This window comes from Emydura macquarii, unplaced genomic scaffold (genome assembly GCF_026122565.2).
Source record: "Emydura macquarii macquarii isolate MOO-44397 ecotype Brisbane River unplaced genomic scaffold, CSIRO-AGI_Emac_v2 contig_2473, whole genome shotgun sequence".
NCBI lineage: Eukaryota > Metazoa > Chordata > Testudines > Chelidae > Emydura > Emydura macquarii.
The window spans coordinates 5302022-5316890 of NW_027132610.1; positions in this window are offsets into that span (position 1 = coordinate 5302022).

Genomic DNA, 14869 nt, shown 5'->3' on the forward strand with positions numbered 1-14869 from the left:
CTTTAAACTGATATGTGCATTTACATATCCTTTGTTGCCTAATGACTATTCTGAACTATTGAATTAAAAAACTATTTGGACTTTTTGGGGAATATTTATTACACCACAGTACATTGTGATTCTGTAACTGGGTTTCCTCTGTAATATTAGCCTCCCCTACCCGCAGGTAAAAAATGTGTTTAATCTCAAAAGGATATTGTAGCAGAGAGGGAAGATAGGGAGCCTCTAACTTCTGTATCAGTAATAGTTCGAGGATCTCCAAGTTCTGAAAATAGCACTAGGAGAGAGGACTGTGAATACACTGGTCTGTGCACACTGTCCCATAGGAGCATGGTCTACAATTTTGGGGACATATTCAGCACATTATCTCACCAGCATTTACACCGTGGACAGCAGCAAGTCCTTATCAGTGTAATCCGACCATAACTTTTATAAAGAGGTTGAAAAACATTAGTTAAGAACTATAAGATGGTTTATTCCATTGATTCAGGAGGATGCAAGAGACTTCACAGCAGGCAATTATGTTTTTATGTTCTTAAGTTATTTCTTAAGAGCTGCTATTCTGGGTCAGAACATGGTCCATCTTGCCCAGTATCCAGTCGCTGACTGTGGCCCATATCACAACTTCAGGGGCAGTGTACAGAACAGGACAAATAAGGAGTAATCCACCCCTATCTTCCATTCCTAGCTTCATGTAGTCAGAGGTTTAGGGTTGCTTCCCTAACCATCTTAGCGAACAATAGCTTAAATAATAGCCAAGTTCCTGGATCTATCCTCCCAGTTCTTTTTTTAACCCAATTCAGAAAAGCCATCACAACATACTATGGCAATGAGCTCCACAGCTTAATTGTGTAGAAAAAGTACTTCCTCATGTTTTTACTACACCTGCTGTCTATCAATTTTCATCAGGTGACCTCTTGTTTTTCTATTGTGTGAAAGTGTAAATAACATTTTTCCCCACCATTCATGATTTTATAGGCAACTATCATATTTCCCCCCTCCCCTCACTCATCTCTTTTCTAAACTGAAAAGCCCTAGTCTTTTTAGTCTCTCCTTGTATGGAAGTATTATCCTTGATCATCTTTGATGCCCTTTTCTGAACCTTTTCAACTTACACAATATTATTTTTGAGAAGGGGTGACAAGAACTAGACACAGTATTCAAGGTGTGGGCACACCATCAATTTATATGGTGGCATCATGATATTTTCTGACTTATTTTCTATCCCTATCATAATAGTTCCTAACATTCTGTTAGCCTTCCTGACCACTGCTGTACATTGAGCAGATGTTTTCAGAGAACTATCCATGGTGACTCCAAGATCTCTTTCTTGGGTGATAATAGCTAATTTAGAACCCATCATTATATATGTATGGTTGGGATTATATTTTCCAATGTGCTTTACTTTGCAATTATCAACATTGAATTTCATCTGTAGGTGTGTTGCCCAGTCACCCAGTTTTGTGAAATCAACGTTGAATTAGCTACCTTCCAATTGTCTGGTATGGAGGCTGATTTTAGTGACAGGTTACATATTACAGTTAGTATTTCTTTAATTTGATATTTGAGATCCTTCAGACCTCTCGGTGAATACCATCTGATCCTGGTGACTTATTACTGTTTAATGTATCAATTTGTTCTAAAGTCTCTTCTATTGATACATCAATATGGGACTGTATTTCGTATTTGTCACCAGAAAGAGTAGCACTGATGAGGGTTATCTCCCTCACATCCTCTGCAGTGAAGACTAAGGCAAATAATTCATTTAGCTTCTCTGCAATGACCCTGTCTTCCTCGAGTGCTCCTTTAACATCTTTGTCATCTGGTGGCCTCACTGCCTGTTTGGCAGGGTATCTGCTTCTGATAAACTTGAAAAACTTACTGTTTGTTTTTGCGTCTTTAGCGAATTTCTTCTCCAATCCTTTCATGGCCTGCCTTATTGTACTTATACATTTTACTTGCCAGAGTTTGTGCTTCTTTCTATATTCCTCTTCAGGGTTTGACTTCCAGATTTAAAAGGATGCTTTTTCCCTCTATTACTCTGCTGTTTATCCAGGATGACATTCTGTTGGTTATCCTACTTTCGTTTTCAATTTGGGGTATACATTTAGTCTGAGCCTGTCACCGATAGGAGAAGTTTATTACTTATCTCCATCAGTCAGTGGCTGTTATATATTCTGAAGTGTGAAGGTTTATTCCCCATAGAAAACTGTGGATTGTAGACATTTAATGTAAGAGTTTCCTGTGCTCCCTCCCTCACAAAATTTTCTGTAGGTTAACTCACATAGAGTTTCACTAATTCACACTTGGGAAGAGTCAGTTCATGTCCTCCAGCACTATCTGCAGTTAAAATAGGGATATCATTAGGCATTATTCACCATGAATAACACCAGCAACCAAAGCTCTGATCAGTTCCTTCCAGGGATCTGACATTACTTTCAATGCTAAGGCTAAAGCAGTATTAATTCTTTAAAATAATGAAAGTGTAATTCCTGTTGTGCTGCCTCCTTTTGTCTTGAAATTACAAGGCTAGCATGACAAGAAACAATTTTCCCTAACCTAGCTTTATATTTTCAGTCTTTAATAATTAAAGTATTGTGGTCTTTCTAGGTACAACTTTAAATCTAAGAGTTTGATTCTCCACTGCAGAGCCTGGATACAATAGAGGGGAAAGGGAGTTTGGCAGGGAGCTGATTGTGGGTCCTTGATTCTCATTCACCTATCCACAGGATAAATTAAAGCTGCAGGGATGCAGCTTTAACTTATGCCACTAGTATAAGATTCCTCATTCTGCCATGTCCCTTTTGCTCCTCTCCTCCTCTCTCCAACCTTCCTCATCCCATCCTTCCCTTACACCTGATGGAGATCCAGAGTTGGGCAGTGGAGCTAGTGCATGAAATAGCCATCAGTTTTACCCAAGCAGAGATTCCTCCTTTACAGGAGGAAGCTACAATGGTTTTAGGTACAAAGTGGACTTGGTGCTCCAGAGAATCTGACCCTAAAACTTTTTTAAAGCAAGGACAATCTCAGCTTTGAAAAAAGTTTTTTAGCCCACATCATTGTTCATACAATATATACAGAATCAGTATGAATGAAACTGTGAGATGTGACATAAGTTGGTAAGGGCAACATTTAAGTTAAAAAAAAAATCTGACATACTAAATTTATTCTTCCAACTTTGTCCTCAAAGAGTTTTTAAAAGATTGTCCTCTGACCACACTGAACCAGTGCCCAAGCATGGTGCTACAGAGCACTGGGCTGCTAATTGGGCCAGGTTTTTAGATGAATCATAGCATGAGGTTCCTGACCACTCAATATCAGAAGAGACCTGTGGCACTTTTTGAAGTATTAGAGGGGTTCACCCCTCTGACCTGGCTACATTCCAGCTTGGGTAATTACATTCTATCTACTGTATCCTGCCCTGTATTTTTAAGACGACAATGGTTTGGGTTTGTTTTTTTTTAAATCCCTAAAAATATTGTTGTGAATATTGCTAGCACAGAAAATGTTTTTAGTTTAATTGTCCAGTTTAAGTCAATATAAACATATTCTATCAAAAATGAGATCAAGAAAAAAGGGGAAGAAAAGAAACAACTGCTTAAATATGTTTAACTAGACCTATTTGAAAGAAGGAAATCAAAGTGAGGAGCACAATATGCAGTGGTCTTCTATTGTCATCTCTCTCCTTTGATTAACTTCCTCAGTGGCAAGGCATTGGCCATAGTGGCTTGAAGGGCTGTAATGATAAGTGTCCCATGCTATGTACATCTGCCAGTTGCACTGTTTGGATTAATCATTTTCTGTCAGTGCCTATCCCATTTCACCACACTTCTTGTCAAAAACAGTTTAGCAGCCATGTGTGTTTGGGCCCAGTTGTGGAGGGATGAACAAATTTGCCTCATTGATGCTTCAGTATAAACCAGATCACAAGAAGGGGAAAGGGAAATTCCTTTTCACAAATGCACCTGGAGTTTGTGATTTATCAAACTGTGTCTCAAGCATCCTTAAGAACATCCCCCCTGAAGAAAACTGGTGAAAGTTGATACTGGACGCTTAGTGATCAGTGTGAATAACAGTGAGACACAGTACGCCCAATTTGCAGATAAATAAGGTTTAATGTGCAAGGTTTTCTACAGATATACTAGTTGAATACAAAGCCTAAAATTAACTACAACATATCACACTCACTAAATCTGGAGAGCTAAGCGGTCACTCAGAAGGCTGAATACAGGAACGGCTTTCTTCAGGAGCCCTAACAGGGACTCAGTGGCCTCTGGTCCAACCAGCAGCACCTCCCACGGAGTCAGGTGTTGATGGAGCACGCGCCTTTGTCCAAGTAGTAACTTCTTATACCCTTCCATAAACAACTTTTACCTAATTACCTCTTTACTCGTTATCATATATGCAAATTACCTACAATGGGTTTTCACTCTTGACTACATTCCATTCTCACCATGATAATTAGGGTCGTCAAAACAACATCTGGTGATAGATGAGACGGTGTAAAAATATGCCCCTTGGCAGTGAAAAAGTGTACCCCCAGACATTCAAGGATAACTTCTTGTTCCCATCACCATTATGTATGTGCAGCTGCAAGCATAGATGTTGTGTATTTCGTCTGGCTATGTGCCGTGGTATGCAGGAACTGAGACATCTGCAAGGTTACTCAGTAGTTCTGTTCATCTTTGCCAACTGGAAGATGTCATGCTACAGGGGTCAGAATAGCCATGCAAGCAACTGAAGCTATACTAGGCCTGTAGGACAGTGGTCAGGCAACTCAAATTGCAGGGGGCCTCCAACAGTGGAGACAGTCTTTCTGTGTTTTTTCTTAGGCCTCTATAACCATAATTGATATACTTATTATTCATTAAAATCCATAGTTTTGGGGATCTGTCATCTGAAACACCTGATCTTTCATTCAATAATCATTGAACTGTCATTATAGTATTACCACAAACCTGGCAAATAAATCCTTGATCCATCCTTAATACATAGCACCTACGTCCTATGATATCTCAGTTCATTCATTCATCTCCGCAAATGCCTGCAGGAAAAGAAGGCATTAGATCATGATTGGAATGTTAATAAGTCGCGGCTCTGGTGGAACAGGGAAATAGGAAATTCCAAAATCAAGGTCTTTTCAGAGAATACCGAGAGATTATTTATAATGAAGGATCTCTAGCTCAACCTACTGTAGTCTCAGCTGTGGCAGTGTGGCACAGGGAAGGAAGCAGTTTCCCAAGGTGAACTGGTCCAAAATCATTTTAAGAATGTATAGGTTAAAACCCATACTTTGAATTCCCTCTGGAAACCTATTGACAGGCAATGTAGATCCTGGGACACTGGTCTCATGTGTTATCTGCATGACACACTATTTAATAAGCAGATAATATTCTTCACTGGCTTCAGTTTCTGAATGATATCAAAGTGTAGCCCCGAATACAATGCATTATAGTAATCTGATCTCAAGGTGACTGAGAAGAAAGGGCAATTGTGGCAATATCCATACCCAGAAGCAACTGGAGCACGATCCTTACCAAGTGCAGATAGAAAATAGCATCACGCTCATGGCTGCTACTGCCACCTGGATATTGGTCACTTGCAGAAGGCAGCCATTCGCTAAAGTTATACATTGCTTAGTCCAGATCTAAGTGATCTTATCTGCAAAAGTAACAAGAAAGCTTTTCAGAGGGAAAAATCTAAACTCTGAAACTAAGCTATCAAACTATCAACCATCAATTGATGGTTTAACTGATTATTACTACTTATTATTAGGGCTGTCAATTAATCACAGTTAATGCAAGCGATTAATGCAAAACAAATGAATTAGATTGAAAAATAGTCATGATTAATCGCCGTTTTATTCATTATTAAACAGTAATAGAATACCAATTTAAATCTATTATAAATATTTTTGAATTTTTTTTACATTTTCAAAAATATTGATTTCAGTTATGACACAGAATACAAAGTGTACAGTGCTCACTTTTTATTATTTTTTATTACAAATATTTGCATTGTAAAAAGGATAAACAAAAGAAATATTTTTCAGTTTACCCCATACAAGTACTGTAGTGCAATCTTTATTGTGCAAGTGCAACTTACAAATGTAGAATTTTTTTCTTACATAACTGCACTCGAAAACAAAACAATGTAACATTTTAGAACCTACAAGTCCACTCAGTCCTATTTCTTGTTCAGACAATCACTAAGACAAACAAGTTTGTTTACATTTATGGGAAATAATGCTGCCCACTTCTGATTTATGATGTCACCTGAAAATGAGAACAGGTGTTTACATGGCATTGTTGTAGCTGGCGTTGCAAAGTATTTACATGCTAGATATGTTAAAAATTCATATGTCCCTTCATGCTTTGACCAACATGCCAGAGGACATGCTTCCATGCTGAATTTAAATTGGTATTCTATTATTGTTTAACAGTGTGATTAAAACTCTTATTAATCTATTTTTATCTTGTGATTAATTGTGATTATTTTTTAATCATTTGACCCTACTTATTATTTGTATTATCATAACACCAAGGAGCCCCAGTCAGGAACCAGGACCACATTGTGCTAGGTACTGCACAGATACAGAACAAAAAACAGCACCGGCTGCAAAGATCATACAATCTAAGTAAGACAAAATATAACAGATGGATTCAGACAGACCAATGGAGGAATACAAGGAAACAATGAGACAATATTGGTCAGCATGATAGACAGTGTTCTCATGATACCAGAAAGCCCAGGAACTAGCATGGATGTGAATTACCACTCCTTTGCCTCCTGAACAGTCAGAGCAAAAGAATTCAAAAGCTCTTGTTGCAATTGGTTAGATTTATCATGGGGCTTCTAGGCTTCTCCCCTCTTGCAAACCAAGGTGACCTGTGAGAATGAAACTAGAGTAAAGGCAATTAGGGGCCACTATATTGTGCCTGAGGGTGAAAGATTATTATAAAATCCTATCAAACAATTTGTGTATAATTTTTCCAAAAGAGTCCTGAGTCTTTTGTCCAGGAAAAGGGGCATCCTGACATTTAAAATGGAGCTAATGGAGGGGATGGGGAAGGTAAAGAAGCTATTCAACTGGAGAGGTTTTGAGCCTTTACTAAAGTGGCTGCTGAATTCTCTTATGTTCCTTTTTTGGTACCCTCATTCAGATTCTGCCTTAGACAATCCAGGTTTCTTTGTTTTCCAGTAGCTACTGAAGGTGAAGTGTCATTATGTATAAATAAGTGAGGCCCTGTCAGTGTTTGTCCAAATTAAATGCCTGTTGTCTTCTCTCCTTTCTCTTTGCTTATTTATCTTAACTATGCCCTCAGTGATCATTGTATCTAAGAATCTCATGGTCGTTAATGTATTTGTCCTCACAACACCCATGTGAGATAATACCCCCATTTTACAAATGGGGACCTGAGGCACAGAGAACCTAGAGGACTTGCCCAAGTTCACAGAGGAAGTCCAGGGCAGAATAAGGAATAAAACTCAGGTCTTCGCTGAGCACCCTAACCACTGGACCATCCTTTGTGAATAAAATAAGACCTTAAGACCTTTGTTTTAACCTATAGCATGGAGACAGAGGTGGTCTTGTCAGCTCCTGATTTTAGGATCTGCCGAGTTCAGAGATCAGCTCTTTTCATGTCCCATACAGCCACAGATGCTGTAGCTTCTAGCAGAAGGTCCTCAAGGACAAGCCTGCAACTTTGGAACTGACTCTCTCCTTAATCTCACATAGCCTGAATATCCTCCAGGGCATGCTGCAAAGTCTATCTACTTACCAAGGCTGTAAGGAAGAGAGGGCTATGATAACTGCTGTTTATGAAGAAGAGTGAGTTTTGCATGGGCTTATTTGATCTATTGTTATTAAATATTGTTTAGTAAAGGGGCATGAGAGCTACTGGTATTTACACTTGTTCAGATTATAGTTTTAACTATTGCAAAGTTAGCTAGAGCTCAGAGCAAAGATTTTATTTATTTAAATAGATTCAATATTAAATTTAAAAAAATTAAATTCTACAAAATGAGTTGACAAAAATTCTTCAAGGGATATTATCCAGCCAATTCTAGACAGAAATCAGGTCAGAAGCCAGCACAAAAATAAGCTCCAGCCTCACACAACCATTTCCTGACCCTTTCACAATGCCTATCCATTCAGTTAATATTTTGTGGTTTTCAATTTTTAATGTACTAACTTTTGACCCCGCGACATATCTTTGCTTACCTGCTCCCTGGGGTATATTGCTCCATTGTTATATTAAACATGTAAACTAAGTAGCCAAGGACCCCAAAGTGGGCGTTATATTATCTGCCCTACAAGTCTCCCTCCATCAACCGTGGTGTAGGGAGGTCGTTCCCCAGAAATGAGAATGGATATGTCCATAGTGCACACTGCTGCAGGCATTCTTGATGTTGCTTCTTTCCATAGCAGAGCCTGAGGAGGTTGTGCTTTATTAGACTAGCTTCCTAAATTATGCCAGAGGCTACAATGACCACCAGAGCAGCCTAGAATAGGAAACGCAGGAACGCAACTTAAAGACAACTGACCTCCCCCAAAGCTGCAAGTTCTATGCTTCGCCTTCCAGAGGTACAATACAGAACCTCAGCCATTGTGTGTGTATCTCAGAGTATAGAAACTATTTACTTTGCAAAAAATTCACCTCTGCACAGAGGATCTTTCCTGAGATCTGTGCACTGTATAACCCATTTGTTATAAGAATAGGACTTAAGTCAGATGTTAGAAGTGCATAGGCTTTGTGCAGCCTCCTTACTCGGGATAATTTCTCCCTTTGGGGAATTCTTTCAGGCAGAGTTGATTTGTCAAGATAATATAATAGAGACATTTGGTTAAAAATAATTTGAAATTAAATTATTTAATGTTCCCTTTTTGACCAGACTTTCTGGTCAAACACCAGACACCTGGCAACCCTAAATAATGGTCCTGATTCAAATCTCCAGATCCAAACATGCCTGATCTCTGCTGCTGTTCAATTTCCACACTGAGTAGCATCTTACTCTGCAATTAGCCCCACAGAAATGAATGGGGCTACTAGAGAGGTAAGGGACTACTCAATGTGAGGAAAGGCATTTGAATATAACCCTTTGGAGGCACGCTTCACATTGTTCTAATATGCATCTCCTCTTTTACCCTTAGTGAATCCCATATTTGGTAAAATATTAAATGCTAATTACAACTGAAAGATTTTTAAAATTGCAAAGCAGAATAAGATAATACCGAACTTCAGTGGGTGGCCAAGTTTCATACTGGGCCATATTGTGCCATTGGTCTTTAAGCAACTGTCCCCAAAGAAGTCACCAGGGAGTTCTGTTTAAACACTGATGGCATGGCAAAAATTGATGGTGTGATTAGGCCTATTTACTTGATCATATAAAATAATTCTAGACAGATGCCCTGATCCCATCGTATAAAACCGTACTCATGCATGTAGGGTAAAACCTTGAAATGTACGGATTCATGACCATCATAAATACAGTGGTATAAATCTTTCAAAATTGGTTTTATGAATAAAATATCTTGTATTTGAGAGAAACATCAATAAGAGATATAGTCTAATAAGGGAGAACACAGTCAGCAAGCTTAAATGATATCTTCACTCATAAAAATCAAAGCTCTTCCAGTTTCTATTTTAATGAGACAAAAGCAATATGTGAATAGAAAAGGTTCAGTGTGATCATTTAAAGCTACTGTCTCTCAGCTACCAAAGTAATGACCTAGTGTTCCCAAATGTAAACCAAGATCACATGTTTATCTTGTGCTAGGCCAGTCCATGATAGGAATATCCCATGCTCACAGTATATTTTTAGCCTTAATATAAATAACTGCTTTCTGGCTATAGCACGTCTTTCTACTACTGTAATTCCCTTGATAATGTTATTTTTTCCTCCCAGTGCTAAGAGCATTTTCCAAGGGCATTAAAGGCACAAGGCCACCTTTTGTCTTGATGCTAATTTAAATTTCAGTTGTGGCTAATTAGTATATAGTTTTGCTGATGGGCCAATTCCATGTTTATAAATTAATCTGACTGTAGGTATCTGAAAATGTAGTCACATCACAAAAAAAGGAATAGGTTTTGAAAGATACAGAAACGTTTTCAGATTGCTCTAGGAAATTCACACACAGTCAGTTTCAACTTTTGTCAAGAGACAATGTGTTGTAATGTCAAGTGCTTTATATGTGTAAGCCCCAGGGCCTGAAGTTCTAGAGAGTAGGAAGCTTGTTACTATATCATGCATTGGTGAACGGGGAAAAAACTGGACAGAAACTCTATAGGGGAAACATCTCTGTCATCATCTATTTATGAACAGGGGAAAGCACAGGTACAGAGAGAGTTCACTTGCATAAGCTTTCCACCCAGAAATCTTCCAACTGACACTTTGGGGATAACAAACGGTGAGTCAGTGTGGCAGAACAAAAAAGAGGAAATGACATATTAAAGAGACATTTACCTATTGGACAGTTGTGCTGGCAGGTGAGGCCAATGGGTGGAAAGACTACTGCTAAAGTACTGTGAGGGTGGGTGTTTGTCATTTTTTTCTTAATATATATCAGGAGTGGTCAAACTTATTGACCCCCCAAAAATGCCCTCTCCCCACTGGACAGAATCCTCTAGCCCTACCGAGCTCCGAGCTTTCCACCCCAGTCTGGTAAGTAGAGAATGGGGGGGGGGGGGGGGGGGCATACGAGAGCTGCACTTTAACTGTAAAACAGCCACATGTGGCTCACGAGCCAGTTTGGCCACCCCGATATATATTGTAACTGTGGTTTCCCCAAATAGATACTGTGTCCTCTTGGCCACAACAAACTCTTGTCTTGTTTTATATCTAGACTCTGTGCCTTTGACCAGGACAGTGATGCCTATTAAGGGTGCCCATTGGAGTGGGGGATGGTAGAGGCTCAAGCCAGTGGTGTTCTTTAATTTTAAGAGAAACCTGGCCCCTGATGCTGACAGCAATACCTGGCAGAAGCATTACATATGTTTAGGTTTTTTTAATTTGTCAATGAGAGTTTGTAGTGCTGAAATACTAAGGTAAATTTTTAATGATAACTTGCTAATATGTATCTATTAAATGTTTACCATAAGACAATCTATTCCTTCCCTTTTAATTGGAGATGGTAGCAAACTCGGGGGCTAGAAAGAAATTGTTGCATGTCCATGAATGACCAGAGAATCATTTTGTAAGAAATAACATGTTGTGTGCCTGATCATTCTCTGAGCCTCTGCAGGAGATGGTGTTGAACATTGTTGCTTGGGGGGGCATATTCAATGCAAAGACTTGAAAATTGTCCCCATGTTGCAGATTTCATGACGTAAATTCATGGAGCAAAGTGAGTTCTACTTTTGAAGACTTGATTCATATTGTCATGGAGTTATTCAGGAATGATATCTCTATATTATTGTATGTACAGTATTTGCCGTGTACTGGTTTTTTAAATCAATTTATCAGTTATAAGAAAAAAGTTACCTTTATTTCCATCTAATTACTGTAGGTGTTTTGAATAACCCAGGCTATCATTGGATACTGGCTTATATTTAATGTATATTTGAATTGATGTTGCAATCTGACCAAAATTCTATTTACTGTTCATACAGATTCCTACTTCATTTAAGACCATAGGAATTGCAATACTAAAGCAATGGCCTAGCTAGTCCAATGTCCTGTTCCTGACAGTGGCTGGAATAAGATGCTTCAGCACAAGTGCAAGAAATACCATAGTGTGCAATGCAATACCCTGCCTACGGAAGAATTCTTTCAAACTCCTTCAGTTAAAGTTTGATTTATACACTAAAGCTTGTGGGTTTACATCCTTTCCAAATTTTTGTTTTAGTCCTAACAAATGTAACTGCAGATAGGATCACTCGTCATATAAACGTCCAACCACTTTTTAATCTCACCAGTTTCTTGGTCTCAGTTGCATCTAGTGGCAATGAATTCCACATGTTAATTATACATTGTTCGAAGAAATACTTCCTTTTACCACATTTAAATGTCCTGCCTCTCAATGTCTCTTTGTTCTTATATTATGAATTATAGAGAAGGAGTTACCTTCTCTATACCATTCATTACTTTGCATACCTCTATCATATCCCCTCTGATTCCTCTCCTCTTTAAATTAAACAGTCCTAATCATTCTGTTTCTCTCTCCTATTTCTGCTATATCCTTTTTGAGATATGGTGATCATAAATGGGAATACTGAATAGAGTATAAAATAATTCTATAATATTTTCAGTATTTTTCATCCCATACAGAATGCATCCTAACATTGCTTGTTTTGCTGGAGATGCACATTGTGAAGAGGTTTGTATCGAGCTGTCCTTTGATGCTCATGTCTCTTTCCTTCTCAAATAAAAATAGCAATCAAGGTTACAAATAGAAGAATGAGACACACAGCAATCTAACAAGTGTGAACTGTGGGTCATAAATGTAATTATCCTGAATGGGAGAAGAGGCAGGAAAAGACTCCGGAGCATTGAAAATATAAGAGAAAATATGCTTTCAATTTTAGGCCCAGTAGGAACTGAAACAACAAAATTTCCCATAATGCCTTTATAACAATATAACATGCAGCTAAAATGTTTAAATCCCCAGAGTTAGAGGCAAAGCTAAATAAAATATTTTCCGACTGGTGCAGCCCACTGTCAAGCTAAATTCAGTTTTTCAAGACTGGAACAGGCCTTTGCCTAAGCAAGGTTCCTCGGCTAACTCTATACCCAGGCTAATCAAGTCTTCCAAAACTGGAACTGCCTACCCCAAGCTGTTGGACCAAACTGATTCTTTTGAAGCTGCAGCAAAGTTTATAGTTCCTGAATTCTAATTCCACTCAACTCCAGTAATCAGTGACAGGCCACTCCAACAACAGAAGAATGAGGAAAAGCCAAACAGACTGTAGTCAAAATATCAATGGCTATATAAGTATAGAGAATATTTTTGGGGGAAATACAAATTATACTTTCACAATGCAGCACAAGATTGGGACTCCATTCTGCAGCTCTTACTTATGTGAGTAGTTTCTGCTTATGTAAGAACTCCTACATGGGTCATCAGTAAGGTTTGATCCCAGGACCTTCAGAGCTTCAGCACAGATACACGGCCACTTAAGATAAACTCCATAAGCTGGTAGCAATAGTAGGCTGTCATTCTTCAGTGGACCAGTCACTAGAGAGATATGATCCATGCTCTGCCATGTGTTGCATTGCTTTGGGTCCATTCACATGAGTCAGAACTGCACTTATGCATAAGTGTTGGCATGATCAGGCCCTTGGTTATTAAATCCCTTAAACAGTTATCTATTTTGGGGAGTCTGAGATAATGAACAGCCAGGACATTCAATTAAATCCTTCAATATCATCATATCTACATCTTGCAAACATTTTAAGGGGGAAAAAAGAAGTCTGATATAATAAACTTACACATTCTATATATATATCTAACATGTAACACCTTTAACCATTTGATAGTTTTCCTCTCATTTTAACTAGCCTTCTCACATTTATTTCTGATACCCTTTGGTAATGCATTAAATTAGATGTGCTTTTCATTTTCGTTTAAATGCATTTTCATTTAGTACAATTTCATCCAAGTCAATCATTTGAGACTCCAAGGGTCTCTTGGTAGTGCTATCACCATTATAAAATGTAATGTTCACAGGACATTCAAGTGGTTGTAAAATAACTCTCTCTCCATGGATTCTCAAGAAGACTATTTTCAATACAACTAATCTACAGCATCTGACCTGAACAGCTCAAGCAATATCAAGAAAAGTTTCAATTCTTCTCTTAACTAGCTTCAAGAGCTTTTTAGAGTTAATAGCAAATGGGCAATTCTATCCTTCCTATCACTTTCAGAGATTGCAAAAAACCTAAATCCAATTTGTATTCATTCCTAAATATAAATATGATCCAAATACCAGCTTAAACATTATGCGGTTTTACACTAGCTGAATGTTTTTAGTCCTTAATTTGCTGCTATTGCCTCTTTCTTATCTGCAGATTTGCAAAGTTTTATTTCTCAGTTTGGTTAATTAGAGAACTGTGAGTGTCACCTGCATTCAGAATCATTTCCAAATATAGGTCTTGACACATCAGAATATGTAGCATTTCATGCTGAACCATTAGCCCAGTTCGCAAATAATCCCTTTTATTTATAAATTATAAAACATATCCGAGTAAATTCTTTTGCTATTACAAGTCATTTTTCTCAAACCAATCTTTAGCAGAATCAAATCATTTGAATTTGAAATGAGGGTTAAAGTCCTAGTCCAGATAAGACAGTCATTGTCTTCCCATGCGTTAGCAGGTCCAGTTAAAGACTTCAGGGGATCATAGGGTTTAACTCAACCAGTGAGTGAAAAGTACAACTACCTTGTCCTCAAGCCCACAAAAGCTTATGCCTGCAGAAATTAAATGTATTAGTCTTTAAAGTGCTACAGAACTCTCATTTTGCTGTATACAGACTAACACGGCTACCCCTCTGGAACTTGTGTTCACTGGCATTTTAAAAATTAGTCGCATTTCCCCTACTATATTTAAGCCCTCATACTTGTTTTCATTTTCCAATTGTTCTGAAATAGGATGGATTTGAAATCTTAAACATAAAAATCAATCACTAAAGTGTTTGGTACTGTAATCTGGCAGCCCCTGAAGGTAATCCCTTGTATTAGGCACCTCTATCGCACAGAGCTGTTAAAGCTTGCAAGCTTTTCTTTGGTTCCTTCACAGAGTCTGGGTGTTTAAATAGTTGCATGAGGCTGACAGAATCTCAGCACTGTCTTGGCACTTGCTTTTGGGCATGGCCCATCACTATTTGTTCTTGATTTTTTCCACTGACAAATCAAACACCTGGAGTGGG